Raw genomic sequence first — 14,087 nt, 5'->3', positions numbered from 1 at the left:
GACTCTGCCAGAGTGTCTTTATGCATTCATACATGAACGTTTCATTCCTCCAGCAATTCAACACTTTCTTTCCTCTACCATAAACATTACTCTGTGATGTTATAATTCATTTCACCACTCTACTGGATAAAACTGATCCATTCTTCAAGCCACTTGTGGTTCATTTTCCTAAGTAGTGAGGTATTAACAGAATCATGAGCAAAACAAGACAACAAACTTTCATGTATTGCCTATATTTCTTTGGCCCCCTTAAAAGTACACCACAGTGACCAAAACTCCACACTTAATGGCAGTGCAACACAGAATGATTTAATGATTTTTCTACATGTGAATTATCTGAATTAGGCTCCATATTCTGGCCTGGAGGAAAGCTTTCAGCAAGAACTGAGCAGGAGACCTGACAGCAGCTACAGAGAACTAGTGAGGAAGAAAAATTCTCTGATGCATTCTAAGAGATGTTGTGTCACCCGAAATGAAGGCACCTGTTGGAGTCCAAGAGAAAAAGATGAAAAAGATGAAAGAAAATAAGTGAGGCATATTTACTTGAACTTCAAAAAAATTTGATCTTATCATGGTATGAGAACAGGAGAATGTAGGAACTTCTGTATCCTGATCCAAATCACTGTGAAATTATGTTTTCAAAATAAAAGTCAGTGATTACTGTTTCACAGATATAAGAAACATCCTGACAGCAATGAGTAGGCATGATAAAGCAGGTCAAAATTTCTACTGCTCTCTGCAGGCTATGGCAATTCCTTGGGGTCAGTGGAGAAGGAGAGACCCTTTCTTTGTCAATACTATGTCATTTCTGAATTACACTTCAATTGTACAAACTGTGTAGTTTAGAAAAATGGTGGCTATTCCACTGCAAAGCAGATGACATTTTAGAAATACGATTTGACACTTGAGTCTTTCTTTTAAGAGTGAGTTCCTCCTTCTGCTAATGGCTGGGAGAAATTCCCACCCATGTCACTTAGTATTATCATATCAGTTCCACCTTCCAGACCCTTACCCATCTTGGTACCTATGGCAGCAATATATGGTGCTGTGACCTACAGAGCTGCTACAAAACTAGTTTAAAAATTGTGCAATAAATACTCCTGGGTTTTAGAGAAATGTTTTAATTAACTACAGTCAAATTGATCAGAGTCTTTCTATTTCTTAATCTAGCCATGATATAAATTATTCTCTACCTTACCAGTGATCAGTCTGAGTGAGGCAGAAAGAGAGGTTCCAGCAGGGCTTTGTGATCATTTTGAGCTCGGATGCCAGCCAGCCTCAGACTGCCTCAGGGATGCTTCTTTGCCCATCACCCCTCGGCCAGCCTCCACAGAGGAGTTCACATCCTTCAGGCAGTTCCTTTCTTCACAATGTGGAGACACAAATATCTTCTCCTCTTCACCTGGTATTTCAGATCAATACCTTGTCACTTCATTCACCGGTTGCTACTTTAGGCAGTAGTGAATTTTCTGGGGTGTTTGTGCTTTCTCATCCCTTTCTTTTTTCTTTTCTTTTTTTTAATTAGTATTTTTAGCTCAGTCCTTCACCTTTCTTTCACAGCACTGATTACCTTCAGTGTAGTTCTCTCCTAACTCCTTTTATCACTTCTTTACCAGAGATTTCTTAGAAATCAACCTTAGCATTCTGAATAAAAACACAATCTGGCCTTTGATTTCTGGAAAGTGCTGTTCTATGGGATGTCAGAGTACCACAACAATGAACTGTTGTGTGATCTGCAGCCGGCCTTTGCTCAGTGCCTTGAGCAGTATTAGCTCTGTTTTCTGATTTTCCATTGGGACCCTCTTTGGGTGCTGCATTTCTCAAATGCTGGAACATGTTGCTAGAGTGCAAACATTGCAATACCAAAATCAGCTGCTCCTCCATCTGTAACTATCATTTAAACATCCCATTCCTGCTATGCAAGAAGAAGAAACATGGGCAGATTTGAGGGGCATCGCTAGCAGCGCACTGCTGATAAGAACTCCTTGCATATTGCAGCTAGAGGTGGGAAATCACTGCTCCAGGGAGAGGTCACTTCCCACAGCCATGGCTTCTGCAGATGTCAGCCCATTCCAGCTCTGGCGTTTTGCCTTTTTTTTTTTTTTAATTAGGACACATTGTGCTGAGAATTCATACTTAGAAAATGAAAATCAAAGTTTCTGGACATGTGTGAACCTGGAGCCACCATCACAGGTTTGTGTGCAAAGGGACATGGCCTCACGGGCCAAAATGGGAACCAGGTTGTTTTCATCCTCTTTGCAGAAATCAAGGTAATCAGTCACCTCCTGCTCCTCAGTGCCTTTTCTGCTCATGGAATGTGTCAGTCCCTTACTACCCTTACTTTAAGAGAAAAGTTAAAATCACTCAAATCACTGAAGAATCAGGTGTTATGCTGAGGATAGCCATGAAAGTAGGTTGGGAAGTAACATCTAGATGTCAAGTTTCTGACAGAAAACAGATGAGAAATGCAATGGAACACAGATAGCACTCAGGCCAAAATGCTGTCCATATTGCCAGGAAAGAACTTTGAAAGGAAAATTGTTACAAAGATTATTTTAAACTTAATCTTTTGTCTTAGGCATGTATGGAAAGAAAGGAGATTTTTTTTAAGCTTGAAAAAAATATTGTATTAAAATATTATGCTAACCTTTGACAGCATTTCCAAAATCAAAGATTTTGACCCTTTCATTTGTGCAAATTTTACAAAATGGATGACTATCCTGAAATATGTGTTCTGTGTTGTATAACTTGCTACTACCTTTTTTTAAATTTGTTTTTGAGTGGGTTTTAACTTAATAAAACTGAGGAGGTTCTACCAAATTTTACTTGAATAAACAGAACTTTCATTTGAAAACTTGGGGGAAAAAATACTTGAAAGAACCATTCATCCATGCCTATGTAAACCTTCACTCCATCCACACTAACAAGCAAGAGGATGCCAATATAGAAACATAGGCACTTGGCTCTAATCTGAGTGAGACTAAGAGGACAAACAGTTTTTTGTGAGGAGAAGACTGCCCATGAGACATTTCTGTACTACAGATGCCTATGCATACTAGGGTGAGCAGCAAGAATCTGGCCTGCTTATTTGAACAGCAGTAAGGTAAATACAAAAGCAATAAGACAAAATACTATTAGTTTTTCACTGCTTTCCCCCCCTTTCTTATTGAACTTCACTTTTCATTTTCTATTAAGGTCAACTGGGCAGGTTTTTCTGAAACTCCTATATGTTGAAATGTAAATAAAATAAACCAAGTAGGGACATGAAAAGAAATGACTGGTCCTAATGAGTGTAAGTTTATACTCTGCGCTACAGAGCCGACAGGAACATCCCACAGGCAGGGTCAGATACTGAGGGGGATGTTTACAGCCCCACTGACATCAGCTGAGGGCTCAGCCTGGCTGTGGAGCCTGGTTTCTAGCATGGCAGTAAGCGTCGGCACGCTGCCTTTTGGCCGCTCTGCAGCATCTGCAGAGCAGAGACGCTGCTGCACAGAGGTGGCTCCAATGCTTTCCCTTCTCCATCCCTCGTGATGCAGCTCCCAAAAGGATCAACAGGAAAGGATGTGTGTGGCTGTCCTCTTCCTCCATCAGGCAGTGAGAAGGAAGGGGGAGAAAGGAGGGGGAAAGCCCTTCATCCCCATGCGTTTCTCTTTCTGCCAGCAGCTGATGGGGAGTTGCCACCAGCCTTCCCATTAGAAGTTTACAGAAAAGGTGAGCTCATCTCATTTGATTAGGACTGTCACCATCAGACAGTGTTTGCAATTAGTCCACGCCAACCTTATTCAGGCTTTGGATGCCTTTCAGCAGCGAAAAAGGGAACACTTGAGCTCCATTGAATTGGAGCGTGGCATCTGCTGCATGCTGGGGGGAGAGGTTGGGGGTCAGCGCTTGATTTTGATAAAGCGTGCCAGATTAATTGTCTTCGGTAATCCTGTTTGTCATGGTAGATGTGCAGAGAAGTCTTTGTGGCACAGCCTGACATATGGGCTGGCCGGCTGCTTGCCTCTTCAGTCCCTCCCAGCACATGCTCTTCACAGTTGGCCTAGTTCCCAGCGCCTTGTTTTCCCGGGGAGCCAGCCTCCTGCGCCTATTCAGCTGGCCCCCCGCTCCACAAACAGGCTCCCTAATCTTCAGGCCTGTCTGGGCTATTCAAAGTGATTGCATTATTCAAAGAGATCAAGAAAGAGAACGGGGCGGGAGGGGTAAGCGAGAGAGGGGGAAAGAGAGCGGTGCAATTTGGAAAAGAAATAAGCAGCCATGTACTTCAGGCAGAGCTCTTCAGGAGGCTGATTATAGTCCCTCTCCAAATCTGAATCTATCGTGAAATTATACCCTGCCTCTTTGTAAAATAAATGCTAATAAGAGGTAATTTGGACCCTGCTGATTATTAACTTCAGTGGAGATGGTCTTTTTACCCCATGTTTTGTTATGAATTCTTGGATTTCTCCCCCCTGTTAGGATCCATGCTCCACAGCAGAGGAAGAAGCAGGAAAGTTAAGGAGCAGGACAAATGTGGCATGAGAGAGGATAGGGGAGCATCTAGCTGGGCAGTCTGGATTTACTGAGAGACCACAAGTGGATCAGTTTCCTGAGAATGGATCCACCACACCCGTGTTCCCACAGCTTAAGTGCAGAGTCTATCTTGCAGCTGTACACCCACCTTACAACAGCTTGTTTCGCCAGGGAACGGGAGAAGGGAGGTGGTTCTAAGCTGATGTGAAAATGAAACAGAAAGAAATAGCTGAAACTACCCTTACCTGGGTTTCTTAAGTGCTATTTGATTATACATTTAATTACATGTTCATAAATATTACTTTACAAGAGCTCTTAGGATACATAGTGTCTAGTTTGTTTTTTTTTAAATGGGAGCAGCTTTGGAGAGATGCTGAGAATTCAGTATGTCAGTCAAGCCCTGGACTTCTACAGGCCATAACCTAATCTATTTCAAACCCCATCTTGACTGGGCTAGAGTCAAGTCTTCTGCCAAAGAACAATCTTCTAAGTATACGTGTAACATATCAATAGGAAAAACAACAAGCCAAACCCAAAAGCAACCAACCAACCCAGCAAGAAAAAAACCTAAACAACATCCATCCCCAATTAGAAATAAAGCACACAATTTCCTTCTCTACACTTTTGCTTTTTTATGATTCAGAGAAGCATCAGAAAGAAACAGATGCTGCTGAAATGTATGTCCTGTATGAACACGCAGAGAACACATAAACTGCTCTGACCCAGAGTGCACATACACCAGCTATTTCCTGTACCAAGATGGCATTAGTGTGGTGTGATTTGCGTGTGCTGTATGGTCATCTGGCAGATCTTCACCGTCATTTGCCACATTTCAGCCAATGTTGAAGAATTCTCTGAAGCTCTGACTGATGCACTACTAAAATTTGGTATAGTGTCCTGTAAGGAAACAACAAAAGCATTGAAGAATGACAGGGAGTGTCTAAGTTTAAAAGATCTTTCTTTGATATTTTTTAAAGCCAGTTTTACTTCTCTATGCTTCTCCCACAATGTCTTTAGAATCATCCTCTATCATTGCCCAGAATTTTCTGATTAACAGCTTGACATACCAGTTTCTGGCTTCTCCTGAGCCCTAGAACTTCAGGCAAGCTCATCACAGTCACATGCTGTCTTCTGCAAAGGCTCAGCACCACCCAGATTAATTCAATTCAACATTAAGGGAGCCTTTGAGGCCTTTAGGCTTTTGCTGGGTGTGTGCTGAAGGAGAGGGGTGGCATGCTCAAGTCAGCAATCTCATTTTTAACCACAGTTTGGTTGTTGTAGCAGAAGGATAGCTCAATTTATTTTTGCAACAGTGTTGGTATGTCTCTTAGAGATACACAAATCTTCATCTTCAATAGTGCCACTTTTATGGTCAACTGAAAAAAGGGATTTTTGTAACTCTGAATTTATTTGTTAATATATCTGCAACAATATAGGTTATTTCCCCCTAAAAAAACTTCAGAAATCCTATTTGTTGCAGTCAGATTTATTGGAAAGAGGAAAAGCATTCCAAATATTCATGTTCAAGGCAAGTGTTTTCCAATTCCCTGAGAAACTGTAAGTTTCATCCATCCTTGATAAAATATCTTGATCTAACATTTGTGAAGACAATTATCAGAGAAATTAGTAGAACTTCAAAATTTGGTTTTAATGCTGCACACCAACAAGTTCATTCAGAAGATAAAATTTTACATGACCATTGCGTCATTTTTTCCCCGTAATTTCTGAGAAGAATGAGAAAAAATATTAGCAAATAATCCAAACTGAATTGCTATCATTCAGTGAATTTCAGCCAAGGTGAAGTGGTCACAGCACCAGCCTTCCAGAGTTCAAGAGACATTTGGATAATGCTCTCAGGCACATGGGGTGGGGTGAGATTTGTGGGGTGGTCTGGTGCAGGACTAGGAGAGCTTTTTTTATAATGATCCTTGTGGGTCCCTTCCAACTCAGGGTAGTCTAGGCAATTTTAGCTATTCAAATGATTCCAGTTACATTTTAAATAGGAGTAATTTAAAGAATACGTTAAGCCTTTCTTAAGAAAGAGGGAGCAATCTTCTTTCCTCCAGTGTCTCTGAAAGTTGGCCATGGGCAGGTGGCAGCAACAAATAGGAGTTTCTAATACCAGCCATCCCTGATGCACATACATCTTCCTTTTCCTCTTGTTTAAATCCACAAAGATTTCTGAGGAATGAAACATCTTCTTGCTTTAGGGATAGTTTGAATGATTTCAGTATTTTTAGCAACCAAATGCACAGCGAGAGATCCTTCAAAGATTAAAATAAAGTAAAAACTGGGACTTTACTTGTGAATTTAGCAAAATCCTTTAATACATTTTGAGTAATTCTTGCCATGTATTTTGATGGAAACCAAGGGCAAACTTCTGACTTACTGTGTGACCTAGTACAGCTCACATAGAAAATAGCAGGGAAGGAAGGGAATGAGCTCATCAGTGTCCTCTAACTTGCAAGTTAAGGCCAAATGTGCAACATTGACAGGAAGATGCTATATGGAGATATATTTCACAGCATCAAGCAGTTTTTAGAAGAAGATGGTTGGAAGAGGTTTGAACAATGTCACCTCTCAAAAAATAGCTGTTTTCAGTTGATAAGTCATAAGTAGTGTGTTTGTGTCTCTGCCACCTTCTTAATAATACTGTTCTCCTTCATACCTTTTGCAAAATTAATGTTTTATTTCTACAGGGAATAAACTAAGTTCCAGGTCCTTCCTGGGTTCTTGGGCTTATTAGTTACCAAAACCATCCAAGAACTGTAGTTGAACTGGGGAACACATGCATGTCGTTATGTTGTATGACACTGATAGTAAATGAAAAACTGTAACATGTATGCAGTGAAGGGTCATTTACATGGCAAGAGCCTCATGTTACTAGAGACACAGCTATTATTTTCTGCTTTTCTCAGTACATATCTACAATTCCATTTCTCTGGAATCTTTGAAAAAATCCAAAAGTAAAAACAGGAATTGAAATGAATCAAGTCCCTACATATCACACTACCTCTTCTACTTTTTGACATTAATACTTAAGTACCACACCAAAGAAAAACTAAAATTATATTCCAGCCTTATGACAACTACATCAGTTGCCTGACATCAGGTAAGAACTAGTCATTTGCATGATAAAGTCCCCAATGAAGACACAAATAACTCCCTGTATTATAAACAGATTATACCTTCTGTATCTTCATGAAAGGAATACATTTTATAGTAATTATATGTATTTTGTATTTTTACAAGAAGGAATAAATTTGGACTGACCCAGTTCTTCATTACTGTGAATCTATATCCCTATGAGTAGCTAAGAGAAGTGCTGCTATCTTGATATAGGACATTCACTACATTCCTTACATTTGGAGACTGAGTATATTTCTGTATCTTATTCTATACCACACTCTTAATGTCCTGTATGGAATGGGGTAATGAAACAAAGAAAATTAAAGTAGAACAATCAGAGTGCAGGAGAAGCTTTTCCTAAGCAGGGAATGTTCTTTCATTTGTATCACTCACAAGATTACTGAGTTAGAGAAGAACAAATTAATCTCAGCACACTGTTTTACATTCTTGTTCATGCCTCCATTTTAAGGTCAAAAAGGTCCCAGTCATCTCACTGAACGTGTCAGGAGTGAGAGCAGGTCTAGGGCTGTAAGGACACATACCTTTGACAAGTAGCACAGTTGCTGTGGCGGAGACTTCTCCCTTCTCCTTTGGTCCCTGTGAGAGCAGTACCCCCTGATCAGGAGACTTCAGGGCGAGCATCATTGTTCCAGCACTTGAAAAAAAAAAACATCAGAAAGATTTACAAAATATACAGGATTAAGTAAAGATCCAAACATGATGACACACACAGTAAATGTCAGCCTAATGTTCTGCCATGCATTTTTAAAAATAATCCTGGGACAGAAGCATGTCTTTTGGGTTGGGATTCACATCATTTAACTTCAATAACCTAAAAGTCAAGTGCCAAACTAAAGCTCAGTTTTAGAGCGCACAGAATACCCAGGAGGAGCCACCATCTTCTCCAATTAGTCCTGTTCTAAGATAACTGATCTCAGGTTTAACCTCTGGAATGACACTTTCTGTATTAGCTATGAGGGATAAAAGTGGGTAGTGTAGTTCAGATGGATACATTCCAGTTCAACGAAAACCTCCTTTAGTGTTACCAGTGGAATTTTTTCAGGCAAAAGACATTAGGATTTTATCTGACTGTTGTTATTACACACTTCTATAATGCTGTGGGACCATAATGTTCTCCATAGTTCATAGAATAGAATGTTATTCTGCCCAATGAGGACTTGATATTTTCATGGATGCAGTTTTTACTTTAAAATAAGCTATTAAAGTAAATTTCCATGCGCTTTTGTTATTTGCTAAAAAATAAAATTATTCTCCACAGAAATGGCTCTGGTTTAATAAGACAGGTTGCAGTAAACCTGTATGCTCTGGTTTGATAAGACAGGTTGCACCATTCAAAGGAGTATTTCAGATAAACTGACCAGCCATTGTAAATGCTTTCCAAGAGGAAGAAGTGAGAACAGAGGCCCCACAAGTCAGAAAGTAATGCTAATTCCTCTGTGTTAGAAGGCTACTGAATCTGCATCACCATAAAATCTGAAGTGCAATTAATGTGACTGAATCAGGAGACATATGCAATTGAGTATTTTTTTCCTTACTGATATCCACCCTAATACTGGAGTAGGCAATAGAGTCTTCAAAGAGTCAAAAGAAAAAGTTGTCCATTTATTGCCAAATTATGCAAAAAAACGTGGAGTGCATAAAGATTCTGTCAAGCTAAGAGAATGTTCACATGTAGAACAAATCTTACCAGTGATCAAGGAATCTGAAAAGAAGAATTTATCAGTCTTTTCTGGACAAGGTCTCTTTTAGCCCCCAATCCTTTTCTTTCTGGCTTCTCTCTTTCCCCTTCCCCCAGTCTCTTCAAAGCTTCCAACCACTGTCATCATTTCCCGTGTTTGCAAATGGATAAGCACAGGGCCCTGCTTCTCAGAAATGCCCTGCAATCAGCTGGCTCCCTCCAGCTCCCCACCCCCAGCCACTGCTCTCCCCTCCACTGTGCACAATGTCCTGGTGACAGGTGGCTGCTGCTTTCTGTAATTCTGGATACAGCTCCACTCAGACTCAGTGGCCTGTAAAAAAACCTAGAGCTTATGAAGAGAAAAAGCTCTGGCTCTGAAAGTGCTGAGACAGGCTGGTACGGGGACTCAGTACAAAAAGCATTCAGCACAAAAAGCCAAACCCAAATGAAAAGAGCTGCTGCCAGGATCATCACGAGGTCCTCTGCTGCACAGATGTCTACTGAACTAAGCTGAAACTGATGAGTCTTTTATCACAGCCCCCCTCCCCCCTCCCTGCAGATACCCACAGCAAGACTCAGCTGCCTGGCTCAATTATTATTATTCCAAGGGACCCAGTATATGTGATAGACATACGACACTCAGAGAATTAAGCTCAGATAGGACTGTCTGGCAGAATTCTTCTTTCTTTTTTTTAAAATTTCCTTTTTTTTCTTTTTTTTTTTTCTTTCTTTTTTCTTTTTCTTTTTTTTTCTTTTTTTTTGGGGGGGGGGGGTTTTGGGGTTTTTTTGGGGGTTTTTTGTGCTTTTTTGTGCTTTTTTTTGTTTGTTTTTTTTTTTTTTGTTTTTTGTTGTTTTGGGTTGTTTTTTTTTTTTGGGTTTTTTTTTTTTTGGTTTTTTTTTTTTTTGTTTTGTTTTTCCTAGTCTGCAAAAAGCTGATTAGTTAGTTACAGGAATGGAAAAGATTTGGGTGCACTAAGGGAGCAGTAGAAGCAGTGTTTTAACAAACATTGTTTTCAGTATACTCAGGCAGGAGAGAGCTAACACAGGTGGCCTCTGCAGCTTGGTACTTACATGGGTGCTCTGTGGTTTACTGCCTCTCTTGCAGCATTTTGCCATTCCAGTTAAATAGAGACAGGACTGTTAACTGTGTGTTAACATGATCAGTCTGATCTGTGCACATTTTACCCCTTTACCTCGTTCTATGAGTGAAAAGTTTATTACACAGTTTTTTTCCCTTGTATTATAAAATGGGTTTATAAATTCTGAGCCAGTTGCAAGCTCGTGATGGGCTATATCTCAAAAAGAATTCAGCACCTAAAAGCCCTTTGCTCTCCAAGGCTCACCTGATGTTTACTTTTCAGTAAGTCTGAAGAACATGCTTATTTTCACTGTCGTGTTATCAAACACGGGACATAGACTTTGTCATGTCAGAGTGCCTGTCAAACACCTATTAATTTCACTGAAAGCAGCAGGCATATAAAGCAAGCAAGGGCAATGGAAACTGGGCACTCAGCACCTTATGAACCTTGGCAATAGAGGAGAGAATGAGTGAAAGAGAGCTGCCTCTGGTTACTGCAGGTGCTGCAGTTTGCTAAAGAACAATTTTCAAGAAATGTTGAACAGGCAAAACATAAAGATCCCATTGTTTATATATTAGAACGGAGAGCCTGAGGGGTTTTTACTTTAACCATCTGCCTTCCAACTTTTACATATAAATTCTGCTCCCTAATAAATGTTAAAACATTAGGAAATATATATTGCTGGAAAGAAACCAGACCAAACTCCTTCTACTTCACAAGGATAAATTAGCAAGTGAAAAGCAAAACTTTCCAAACCCTCTTTTGTATGAATAAAATCATTTAACTTAGGTTTTGGAAAGTTGAAGGTCTAGTCACTAATCTACTGACTCCATCACAGAAGGGTGAATTTAATTTAGGAACTGCTGGCTCCAGCACTGCATTTAGTTATACCAACTTGAAGAAATTTATGTGATAATCCTTTTTATTAGCATATCTATTCTTTTTTTTTTTTTTTTTTTTTGAGCCAAACAGCAGATCAACCAAACAAAAGATGTGCTTTACTGGCTAAGAAGTTAGCTTGCTATCTTTTTTGGCTGGACTGCTCCCTGCTTTATCTTCAGAGGGTGATGAGACATATAAATCAGTGTCTACATGGGGAAGTGACAGGCTGTTTACACAGCAGGCTTGTATTATCATAGCAATCATATCTGGGCAATAAATTAACAGCATCAAGAAGCCAAAGATTTGCCCCATTGGAACAAGGTCTATTTTCTTATAGTTTTACCAAGAGCCTGATAAAATATACAGATCTCTCCTGTAAACTGTACCAAAGCATTCAGACTTGACAAAGTTAAATGTAAAGCATTTCTCTGTTGCACTTTAATTTGCCTTGTTGGAAAGCTTCAATCTTGCATGTAGCCCTGAGCTGGCTTCATGCATCTGCATTGCCTTGCAAATACCTGCTACCCTTGCAGGCAGGAACAAGGAAAGACTTTGTGACACTTTGTCCACCCAAGAAAGGCCTCATTGTTGATAAGGGAGTGGGGAAACAGGAAAGCAGCTGGACAACAAGACCAATGCACGTGGGTCTGCTCCAAAGGGGAGGGTAGGGCCAGCTTTTCACCCCGGACTTGCTCCAGAGATTGCCTGGGTGGTTGGTGATGTTGGTTTGGAGAGTCCTGAGCTTCTGGATCATGACAAATGATGCAAGTGTAGCTGCTGTGTCCTGTATCAGCTGTTGTTTTCAATTTCCTAGTTAGTCATCAGAGGGATTAATGCAGACAGCAACATGGGAGCCTTTTCTCACAGACAGCTACTTGTCCCTTGCTTCCAATTCCATCATTGATTTTGTTAGGCAAAACTCAGAGAATCTCCCTCAAGAGAGGAAATATGTTCTTTTGCAGAGTATTTTAAGAATCTTGTATTAAGGAAACAAAATAGAAACACTGTGGAATTTAATATTTCAGCAAATATAAGCATGTAACTATACTTTCACCTCAAATACAAATATTGGAAGGTTTTGGCCCATCTTCTTTTTTTTCTTTGGCCATTTCAACAGGAAGAACACTAACAAATATGGTGTCTTTCTGATTCAGCACAAGAGGTTTGTTGTTGTTTAGACTCCTGTGTGCAAACAATACTTGATGTCATTGAGGCAAATTTATCCCTGGATTTGGTGCACTGACATCAACATAATTACAGTAGGAATTAATTTGCCTCACTGATATCATTTTCTGGATCCTATATCTACTTCCAAAATGCAATTAGAATCCAATTTCCTCAGTCTTTTATTTTGGAGCTAGGCAGCTTGAGTTTCCCCACAAAGAGACTGGGCTAACAAAAAAATGTATCTCCTGGTCACTTACCTGATCATGGATGTTGGTACCAGCACAAGGGAGCGCAGGCTCAGAGGTTTTGCACTTTGAGTGGAAGATACCTGCATCTTAGAATTGCAGATTAAACCCATCCCAGGAGATCAGCAGTCCTGGTTTAACCCCCCTAATTTTCTTTTCACAGGTCTTGGTTCATTCACTTTGACAAAATACAACATAGTGATTGATTTTGCTGGGAGTTTACTGGGTGTCTGCACACCATGAATCTGCTGTATAGTAATGCCCTTACTTGGGAAATATTGACTTGCTCTGTGCCATTACAAAGGATTACTGAATCAGACAATATGGAGCAAATGTTTATTATATTAGGTTTAGACAGTGACTTTATTTATCAATTCACCAGCTGTCTCACCACTTGCACCAGATCCAGCTAAATATAAGCTTTTTAAAAAGTGTATCTTGTTACTTTCTAAAAGCTTCTGTATCAAATTCAGTAATTTGCTTGTACGCAAAAATGTGCAGATCTCATTAAGAAACCTTCAAAATACTATAGAAAAAAAGAAATAAGGGTGTTTAAAATAATTATCAAGGAGACCCATTAAGGCAAGCATGAATTTTCCACCTCTTGCAGCAGACAGGTCTGCATGTGCTTTCAGCTCAGCCTATTCTGAACCACATTAACCACCATTGTGAATGTCAGGAGAAGCTTGAACTGAGGTATTGCTCACCACTTCATGGCAGCATGCATATTTATTTGCCAGGAGGGATATTAAACAAAATAAGCCTGCTCTTCTTCATAAAAGTGTTCTGTAACTCCTTGCTTCTGGCTGTCATGCATAAAAGTGTAGCAATCCAAAGCAGAAATACTGCAAATAATAGAAAAAGTGTATGACACACAGAAGGAAAATACAGGAAAAGACTGTGTGGAGCAGGAGAAAAAATTTGAAAAAAATTAAACATTAGCAATTACTCCATTGTTAGAATAATCCATTAGACTGGGGTCAGTCTAGATTTGCCCATTTCTGGGATAACAACAGAAACTGATTATACTCACTTCTCAAAGACCACATTTACTATACCAAAGCCACTAATATGCAATCTACAGCAGCAAATTCCCCACAAGGAGAGAGCAGCCATGCATGAGGCCATCCTGGTCTGTGATGCCCCAATTGCACCAGCTGGAGAAGGGCCAGAACTCTTTAAAAAGAGGGGCTGCATAGGGCCAGTCACAGAGGCTCAAGCTGAGATCAGCTCTGCAAGGCCCAACTGTGCTTGCTGGTTGAAATCCCCTCATGGCACAGATTGAAGAAATGCTGATGTTTATGTTAAAGAGAAATGCTAGCCCGTGTTCAAAAAGCCCTTGGCATATTTAAGATTTGTCAGTTTTAGCTG

General features: G+C 40.0%; 1 long non-coding RNA gene across 1 annotated transcript in view; it reads right to left on the bottom strand.

The window, feature by feature from the left end:
• Positions 1-9,468, bottom strand: part of LOC131090621 (uncharacterized) — a 48,204-nt gene extending 38,736 nt beyond the window's left edge. Inside the window, exons 1-2 of the long non-coding RNA XR_009115329.1 lie at positions 9,353-9,468; positions 8,187-8,299 (exon numbers count right to left, since the gene is read on the bottom strand). This is a non-coding gene — a long non-coding RNA (uncharacterized LOC131090621). The remainder of the gene's footprint in view (positions 1-8,186; positions 8,300-9,352) is intronic.
• Between the last annotated feature and the right edge of the window lie 4,619 nt (positions 9,469-14,087).

This window comes from Melospiza georgiana, chromosome 1 (assembly GCF_028018845.1).
Source record: "Melospiza georgiana isolate bMelGeo1 chromosome 1, bMelGeo1.pri, whole genome shotgun sequence".
Lineage (NCBI taxonomy): Eukaryota > Metazoa > Chordata > Aves > Passeriformes > Passerellidae > Melospiza > Melospiza georgiana.
This window is presented reverse-complemented; position numbering and strand designations above follow the sequence as displayed.